The 9,566-nt window shown below is 52.2% G+C and overlaps 1 long non-coding RNA gene across 1 annotated transcript; it reads right to left on the bottom strand.

The window, feature by feature from the left end:
* Positions 1-4: 4 nt before the first annotated feature.
* LOC142929633 (uncharacterized) lies at positions 5-7,572 on the bottom strand. Its single transcript, XR_012945823.1, has 3 exons — positions 7,424-7,572; positions 4,060-4,128; positions 5-2,918 (listed from the first exon to the last, which is right to left on the bottom strand). It is a non-coding gene; the product is annotated as an uncharacterized LOC142929633 (long non-coding RNA).
* Between the last annotated feature and the right edge of the window lie 1,994 nt (positions 7,573-9,566).

The following is a 9,566-nucleotide window of genomic DNA, read 5'->3' as shown; positions in this document are numbered from 1 at the left end:
GAGGGGTGGGGGGGGGGGTTGAGAAATGTGACGTCACATCAAAATGCGCAATTTTAAATAAATATAGACGACACGTTCTACTTAATTAAATAGACTTTTTAATGAATGTTTTCTCCTGCAACATCAGAGTGCAGCGCCACATTAAATACTACATTAACAAAAGTAGATAGCAATTTGAAGCACTTTTTAAGGGGGGGGGGGGTCAGAGCTCTGTGACGTCATGTTTGAAGGGGGGGTGTCTGACTTTTTGTGACGCTGTGTGACGATGGGGGGGAGGGGGGGCTCAAAAATCATCCAAAATCGCGTGACGTCATTTATGGACGGCCCCCCAAAAATATAATAAAAATAAAAAAAATCCGGGTGCAATCGTTGAATCTCCGCTTCTCCCGTCGGTAGATAAGCGGACCGACGAACTTCTAAACGAGTTCGCGAGACGGTGTGGTCACGTGCAGTGTGACGGACCGGGACCAAACAACAAAAAGCATCGGTCCTGGCGTTTGTAAGCACACACACCGCAGCCCAAAATTGCTGGGCTGTGGGAATGTTTTGTTTAGATCCTTTTGAATTGTCGTTGTGCGATGACCAACTGTGTGGCACTCGTAGCAGCTCGACGTTGCGACGTGACCACGTGTTCGCGTGATTCTTTTTGCCGTGCGGTCTCATCGGCCCAAAATTTGGGGCAGGGTCCAAAAAGCGAAAGGTTGAGGAAGGATCTTTGGGGCTGGCGAATATGGGGGGCTTAATGCCAACTGAGGGCGTGAATAAGCAATGCAGTGTACACATTAGAGGTAATAAAGTATTTTAATTAAAAATGTGTTTGAATATTTTTTACTCCGATTACGTTTGCAATTTCCCCACACAGACCAGCCCACCGGCCCTTGGAATGGACCGGCCTACCGGGGCATTTTCCCTATGGACTGCCGCCCTAAAGCTAGTGAGGGCCTAGTCACATGGCTAACACAAGGTCAGGTTCAATTTGGTTTTTTTGGTTATGTTTAACCAGGCGGCGAGAAGTCAAATGAGGCCAGGGTCCAGAGTCGAGATTTTGTTTGCAAGGGTGACCCTGGGGTGGTGGTGGGGGGGTCATCAAATACGACGCAAAATCAAAACAAAATATGAAAGCCGACGGCAAAGAAACGGGCAGCCAAATCCAGAGCAAAAAATAAAAACGACCGCCTCGCTTTTGACAAATTGTGAAATGTTGCACGGACATACATCAACATGAAAATAATAAAATTATAGATTCCGCGTCACGCACATCCCAGCGGTTGGTTGCCTTCCGGACCAATCGCCGTTCGTCGAACACACCTTTGCAACAAACTCTACTTTCTATAAGAATAGGTTTTACCCTTTCTGTCAATGAAACAGTTTGTGTTAAGATGTTAAAACACCAAACAGAAACCTTTAGCAAGGAATCGTGTCTGCATTAACCACATATACGTGTGGTGAACATGCAAACAAAACAACACCGTGCTCTGGTAGTATATGATGATGCATTGTCCTTGAAACTGATTGGGTCCATACCAGAGACAGCTTTCTTTAGAGCCTAGACTCACTAACAGTGTTAGACCAGAGGACAACGTCAAAAGGCGAACAGCACAAAGACAATGCCACTAAATTTCGATTTAAAGCTTTCGTGACTGCAAGGATTCATCTTCTTTGGTTCTTTCGGTAAAGTCACGTAGAATGAGAATAAAACAATAAATTAATAAAACACAATAAAATTCTCACGACGTTTCGGCCACAACACAAGTGGCCTTCTTCAAATGCCACTCTCAGCGCATTGAGAGTTCGAGGTGGTCCCATGCTGAAACTCCACTGTCGCCACCGTCGTGCCAAGTGGTCACGGTGGCTCTGCAGTGGCCAAGTTGCCGGCAACAGTTGCCCGTCGCACCGCCCTTGGCGCTCGCCCGTCGAGTCCGGCGCGATGCCGCGAAAACGAACGTTTGAGGCCTTGTTCGCGAGATTTTAAAACGAAATTCGAGAACTGCTAACTCTCTGGTGGTTCAGAAGTTCTACTGCTGAACCAGCGAGAGGACGGCCGCTTGCTTTGCGATCGAAACGTCGTGATTGATTTTATTTCTAACTACGTGACTTTACCGACAGAACCAAAGCGCATGGATTCCTGCAGTCACGAAAGCTTCAAATCAAGATTGAGATTCGAGAAGTCGCAATCGAAACGATGAATTATTGCGACCGTACGACGGAGAGAGCGAGGTGGCCTCTGCATTCGTTCGCGTGGACGGGACGACCTCGCCGAACGCTTTAATTGCGTTCCTGCAAAATGCCGTGTCGGGCAAAACCGCGTTCAACGAACAATAGACCTCGTGGGAAACATAGGGTTGCGTTCCTGGGGACAGAAATGATCACCCCCCCTCCTTCTTTGTCTAACGATGTCCCTCCCCTGTTGTCGTAATGAAGCAGCGTTCCTCATCGCAGGGCCCCGCGAGGCACTGGTGGCCTTTTGGTGCTGCCCCCCGACACAAAACACAAATGGTGACAGCCCCCCCCCCCCGCTACCATCATCGTGCTGCCGACAAACCCAACAATGGTTTCAAAATATGTGGCGGCATTCGCACTGAAGGACGTCTTATCTGCAAAAGCGGCTCGTACCCCTCCTCCCCGCACTCGGAAAAAAAGAGTGAAAACCACTGCAACAGTGTGTGTGTGAGTGTGCACCTACACTCTTCTTTTTTCAATTTCACCCCAACACCAGACCCACGTCTCCATCACTCTGCCCGCACCGCGGCACTCACGCCCAACGCTCGCCCCTGACACTGAATTCCCAGCGACGCCGTCGCTTGAGCGTCAATGTTTCGCCATCACGGCGTCCGTACGACGCTCACGTCCTCGACGAGTGGGCGGCTAAAGATGCGTGCGCGGACCCCGCTGTGCGTGAAGCGTGGTCGAGCCTGTGCCTTCACAAGACGTGCACGCAAAAGCAACGGGACACACGCGCACACACACACGCACACACACACGCACGCGCACACACACACACGCGCACACACACACACGCACACACACACGCACACACACACACACGCGCACACACACACGCGCGCACACACGCGGTAAAAGAGATCGTTCTCACATCTTCTTTGGTTATTTCGGTAAAGTCACGTAGAATGAGAATAAAATAATACATTGATAAAATAAAATAACACAATAATATTCTCACGACGTTTCGGCCACAACACAAGCGGCCTTCATCAGGTGAAGGGGACGAGATTGTCTGGAGGACTGTCGAGACTGTCTGGAGGACTGTCCTCCAGACAGTCTCGTCCCCTTCACCTGATGAAGGCCGCTTGTGTTGTGGCCGAAACGTCGTGAGAATATTATTGTGTTATTTTATTTTATCAATTTATTATTTTATTCTCATTCTACGTGACTTTACCGAAAGAACCAAAGAAGATGAATCCTTGCAGTCACGAAAGCTTTAAATCTAAATCGTTCTCACAGTCGAGCCGTTCACACCTTGCGACGTCATGCGGCACTCTGGCGACGTCACTTCTCGACGCGAATCTCAGCGGCGTCAATTCCGCGTGGAAAAGAGAACGCGTTAGGTAAATTGCGTGGAGCCTTAAAAACACGCGCTCGGTGAAAACCTCGTTTTGGAAAAGGGTTTTCCTGCATACAGATGCCCAATTGGACTCCGCGGTGGCTAGGAGATGTTAACTCCCTCGCCTGGTATACAGGAGGTCGTGGGCCCTGGCCATGACTACTGTATATTTGGCAGTTTGCGTATCCCTCTCTCTCTCTCTAATCATCATAACGATGGCTAGATGTTAACTCCCTCGCCTGGTATACAGGAGGTCGTGGGCCCTGGCCATGACTACTGTATATTTGGCAGTTTGCGTATCCCTCTCTCTAATCATCATAACGATGGCTAGATATTAACTCCCTCGCCTGGTATACAGGAGGTCGTGGGCCCTGGCCATGACTACTGTATATTTGGGAGTTTGCGTATCCCTCTCTCTCTCTTTCTAATCATCATAACGATGGCTAGATGTTAACTCCCTCGCCTGGTATACAGGAGGTCGTGAGTTCGATACCGACCTTGACGATGCCTGCTGTATATGGGGGAGTTTGCGTGTCTTTCGCTCTCCCCATGGTGGTCGCGTGGATCTGGTGACATACAAAAAAAGTAGTTTCACAGTTTAGTTTAGAGTCGCATATATAAATATGCGATCGAGTAACCCCTTCACTCTGTGCGACTCGACATCATCGATGCGCGCGCACGCACACAATGCACTTAGACGTGCGCCAACAGTCAGAAACACGTTGGTGACTCATGACGGATGATATCACCGAAAGCGGCCGAGGAAAGTGCTCCACTTTGCCCCTTCCCCCAGCCCTACCTCTAATACAGGGGATTAACATTCATCCCTGCGTTGTAGGCGGCCGTGGAGCGGTGGCGCAGTGGTTAGCGCAGTGGGTCGTATGTGCGTGTAATGCAATGGCTTCGGAGACACGAACTGTGGAGGGCTTCTTTATTATTTGTAGTTCACTGCACAGCCACGACTCGATGACACAGTCACAGTGCGAGAACAAGGTGCTGGCCGACTATATAGCGATGACGGCGGCGACGACTGACTATACAGCTGGCTGACTATACAGCTGGCTGACTATACAGCTGGCTGACTATACAGCTGGCTGACTATACAGCTGACTGACTATACAGCTGGCTGACTATACAGCTGGCTGACTATACAGCTGACTGACTACAGCTGGCTGACTATACAGCTGGCTGACTATACAGCTGACTCACTATACAGCTGGTTGACTATACAGCTGGTTGACTATACAGCTGACTGACTATACAGCTGGCTGACTATACAGCTGGCTGACTATACTGCTGGCGGACTATACAGCTGACTGACTATACAGCTGGCTGGCTATACAGCTATGAAGACGGCGGCGACGGCGGCGACGGCGATGACGATGGTGACGACGGTGACGACGGCGATGACCGTGACGGCAGCCAGGACCCCGGACCCCACGGCAGCAGCCCAGAACCCCGCTTCTCACTCCCTTTTAATCCTCCCAGCGTGGCTATGGCTCCGCCCCTGACCACGCCCCCTCTTCTCGAACTCTCTCACGGGTTCCTGAAGCTTCCAGATCGATGCCCTCTTTGACCCCTGGCCTGGTTATTCCTCCCCCTTGTGGTCGCTAGGCGTGTATATTGTTACTGTTGTTATCCTATACTGTTTACCGCTCATGGCCGCTAGTCGAAGCACTGTCTCTACATATGTACGCGTGTTGGACTTCTTTCGCACCATACGTAGCCGACCGCGCTCATCGGAAGTGGCGGGGGAAAGGGCGACAAAGCTGAAGACAACAAAATACCCGGCAAGCCGAGTTCGATTGCCGCTCACAGCCAGCGAACCAGGTGAGAACTCGTAGAGACCAGGGTGAGCCTCATTCTAAACTATTCAAAACTAGAAACATTTATTTTTATTTTACCACGTAAGACCCACCGAGCTATACAACGAAGTGGCTTATCGTCACGTGGAAATTCATAACAGCCGAATAGTCTAAACGCGTGATGTTGATTCTAAATATGGAAGGGGGAAAAAAACTGGAGGACTCGGAAAAAAATCTACACGACCACGGGGAGAGAGACATTCAAAACTCCAAATATACAGCAGGCGTCGTCAGGGTCGGGATGGAACCCACGACCTCTTGTATACCAGCCGAGGGAGTTAACATCTCACCAGGGAGAGAGAGAGAGAGACACGCAAACTCCAAATATACAGCAAGCGTCGTCAGGGTCGGGATCGAACCCACGACCTCCTGTATACTAGGCGAGGGAGTTAACATCTCACTGCGGAGAGAGAGAGACACGCAAACTCCAAATATACAGCGGGCGTCGTCAGGGTCGGGATCGAACCCACAACCTCCTGTATACCAGGCGAGGTAGTTAACATCTCACTACGGAGAGAGAGAGAGACACGCAAACTCCAAATATACAGCGGGCGTCGTCAGGGTCGGGATGGAACCCACAACCTCCTGTATACCAGGCGAGGTAGTTAACATCTCACTACGGAGAGAGAGCGACCACGGGGAGAGAGACATTCAAACTCCAAATATACAGCAGGCGTCGTCAGGGTCGGGATGGAACCCACGACCTCCTGTATACCAGCCGAGGGAGTTAACATCTCACCAGGGAGAGATGGAGAGAGACACGCAAACTCCAAATATACAGCAAGCGTCGTCAGGGTCGGGATCGAACCCACGACCTCCTGTATACTAGGCGAGGGAGTTAACATCTCACTGCGGAGAGAGAGAGACACGCAAACTCCAAATATACAGCGGGCGTCGTCAGGGTCGGGATCGAACCCACAACCTCCTGTATACCAGGCGAGGTAGTTAACATCTCACTACGGAGAGAGAGACACGCAAACTCCAAATATACAGCGGGCGTCGTCAGGGTCGGGATGGAACCCACGACCTCCTGTATACCAGGCGAGGTAGTCAACATCTCCTAGCCATTGCCGCGCGATCAACATCACCAAACCTAGGGGACGGCAGTTGAGAGGGAAAGATGACAGCAAAACGTGGAAATCGAAATTCTCGACATCGCAGGGGAAGAGAGGGAGGAGGAGGGGTAGGGGGGGGGCTTGGATGTGGGTGGACGGATCGTGCAGTGGTGTGAATCACGGCTCCTCGAGCTACGAGACACAGAGAGAGAGAGCAACGCAACTCAGCCACAAACTAGGGGAGACTAAAGGACATCCATCACGGACGGAAAATGAGGCAGCTATCCCCCCCCTCCACCGAGACGTCACCTCCATCACCTCTATAACCACCACCATCACACACCGCCACAATCAAACATCACGTTATCACACACCACAATTATCACACATCACCATCATCACACATCACCACCATCACCTTCGTCACATATCAACACCATCATCTCCATCACCACTATCAGATCACCACGGTGAAACATCACCAAAGCACATCACATACCACAATTATCACCCATCACCACCATCACACATTACAATCACGACCATCTCTATCACCATAATCACCATCACACATCACAACCATCACACAATATAATCACCACCACCCCCATCACCATAATCACCATTACACATCATCACCATCACCATAATCACCATTACACATCATCACCATCAAACATCATCACCATTACACATCACGTACCAAAAAATATATACTGCCGTCCACCCATCACCGCCACCATCACATCACCGCCACCATCACCACCCATCACCTCCACCATCACCACCCATCACCGCCACCACCGCCACCATCAGCCATCATCGCCACCATCACTACCCATCACCGCCACCATCAACCATCACCGCCACCATCACCCATCATCGCCACCATCACACCCATCACCGCCACCATCACCTACCACCGCCAAAATCACACCCACCATCGCCACCATCACCACCCATCACCGCCACCATCACCGCCACCATCGCCCGGCGGCGTCACTGAGCGCGCGAGCGGTGGAGGAGGAGGAGCCGCGGATTCGCCTCGCGGAGCGCGCGGCCGCCACTCCTCGTGCGCCGCGTCCGTGGGGAGCGGTGGCGCAGCGGTTAGCGCGCGCCGAGGATGTGATCCGTGCGACGACCCCCTCCACCCCCCTCACCCCCACCCCCTCGGGAGCGGTTCACCGACTGCACCGTGACACCGGGCCGCTCTCGGCTCGGCGACTGCCCCAGCGCAACCAGAATCGATGTCATCCGTAATAGAGGGAGGGGTTTATTTTTTTTTTTTGGGGGGGGGGAGGTGTTAGATCGCGTAATTATATGAATGTGTCGTTAAACCCGCCACCACACGACCGCAGCCGATTAGTGAGGGTTTGTCACGTAAACAGAACGTGGCCAATTCGTGACCGGAACAGCAGCACCGGTTGTGTGTTGGAGAGACAAGCCACAGCATTAACAATCTGAGTACGACGTTTCGCCAGTAATTACAACCGGCTTCATCAGGCGACGGCCAGATTTAACGACACATGTATATATTTACGCGATTTAACCCCCCCCCCCCCCCTCTATCATGGATGATATTGCTCGCGAAAGCCAACTGCGTGTTAAACATAATCGATTGACGCCGTCTGTCCCCTAGGTCAACTCGGCCTATAAACCAAACATGAGCGCTGTGGGAGATAACAAGGGAGCAGGCGTGGTGATGCTGCTGGCAACAGCACTCCCCTCGTGTGTCGATTCACCCATAATGCGTGCTCTCTAAGTCAATAAGCACTTGCCCTAACAATGTATGCGTCTGTACGGGGGACTTTTGTCTTATGTGCGTGTGTGGGGAGCGATAGTGTAGCGGTCAGCGCGCTGCGCTACAAACTTGGCGACCCGGGTTCGATTCCCGCTCACGGCCAACATCGGTGACGATTATCTGAACCGGTCCTGGGCCTCCCCCTAGGTCGATTCGGCCTCAAATGAGAACCTGGCGCCGTTATTGGGGAGACAAAGCCGGCCACACCACTCCCTCGAGCACTTATGAAGGCCGGCCAGCACCACTCCCGGCCGCCTTTGTCTCCCCACTGCCAAGGAACCGGTTCATAAAATCGTCACTGGTGTTGGTGGCCGTGAGCGTGAATCTAATTCGGGTCGCTGGGTTCGTAGCGCAGCTAAACGCTACGCCACAATTCATCACACAAAGACACACACGACGGCACTCATGCGTGCACAGACTCCTCTCCTCTGCCATTTCGGTAGATTACCACCACCGGCTATAGCACTTTACACACATACACACACAGTGACGGTGACGTCCCCACACACAGCCTGGCGCTATGTGCACGTTGAGGCCACGTGAAGTGTCGAACGCCCGCTGGCAGGAGGTCACGGGGCAGACCCAAGTGCCACGGGTCGACTGACTGAGATGACCGGCTGATGCACCACCTGTGCGCCCTACTTTGCCAACACAGGACACACACACAGGACACACACACACGGGACACACACACCGGAAACACACAGGACACACACACACGGGACACACACACACAGGACACACACACACGGGACACACACACACACCGGAAACACACAGGACACACAAACACCGGAAACACACAGGACACACACACACGGGACACACACACACACCGGAAACACACAGGACACACAAACACCGGAAACACACAGGACACACACACGGGACACACACACACGGGACACACACGCCGGAAACACACACAGTACACACACACCATAGGAAAGATAGACAAACACGCACACATAGACAGACACGCGACAGAAACGATAGACACGTACTAAAAAGACAGACATATACGCAGACGACACACGTGGCGAAGACGTCACCATGGGGCTTGTGCCAGGCTAAGTGCACTTTGACACCACGCGTCGCTCCTCTGCCCTCCGCTGTTGGATGGCAGAGAAGCGACCGCCCAGGAGCAGCGTCCTTCACGAGCCTCCTCCACAGAGGCCGATCTTGACACCGCTGGTGCCGGCCATCGGCAAGTCCACTCAGCTCCACATCCTCCTGTACCACATCACTCCATCTCTTCTCTAGTCCGTGCCACGCCCGTCTTA

The sequence above is a fragment of the Petromyzon marinus genome, chromosome 32 (genome assembly GCF_048934315.1).
Source record: "Petromyzon marinus isolate PM22_M1 ecotype Great Lakes invasive population chromosome 32, UKy_Petmar_22M1.pri1.0, whole genome shotgun sequence".
Classification (NCBI taxonomy): domain Eukaryota; kingdom Metazoa; phylum Chordata; class Hyperoartia; order Petromyzontiformes; family Petromyzontidae; genus Petromyzon; species Petromyzon marinus.
Note: the sequence above shows the minus strand (reverse complement) of the source record. Positions and strands in the feature narration are given on the sequence as shown.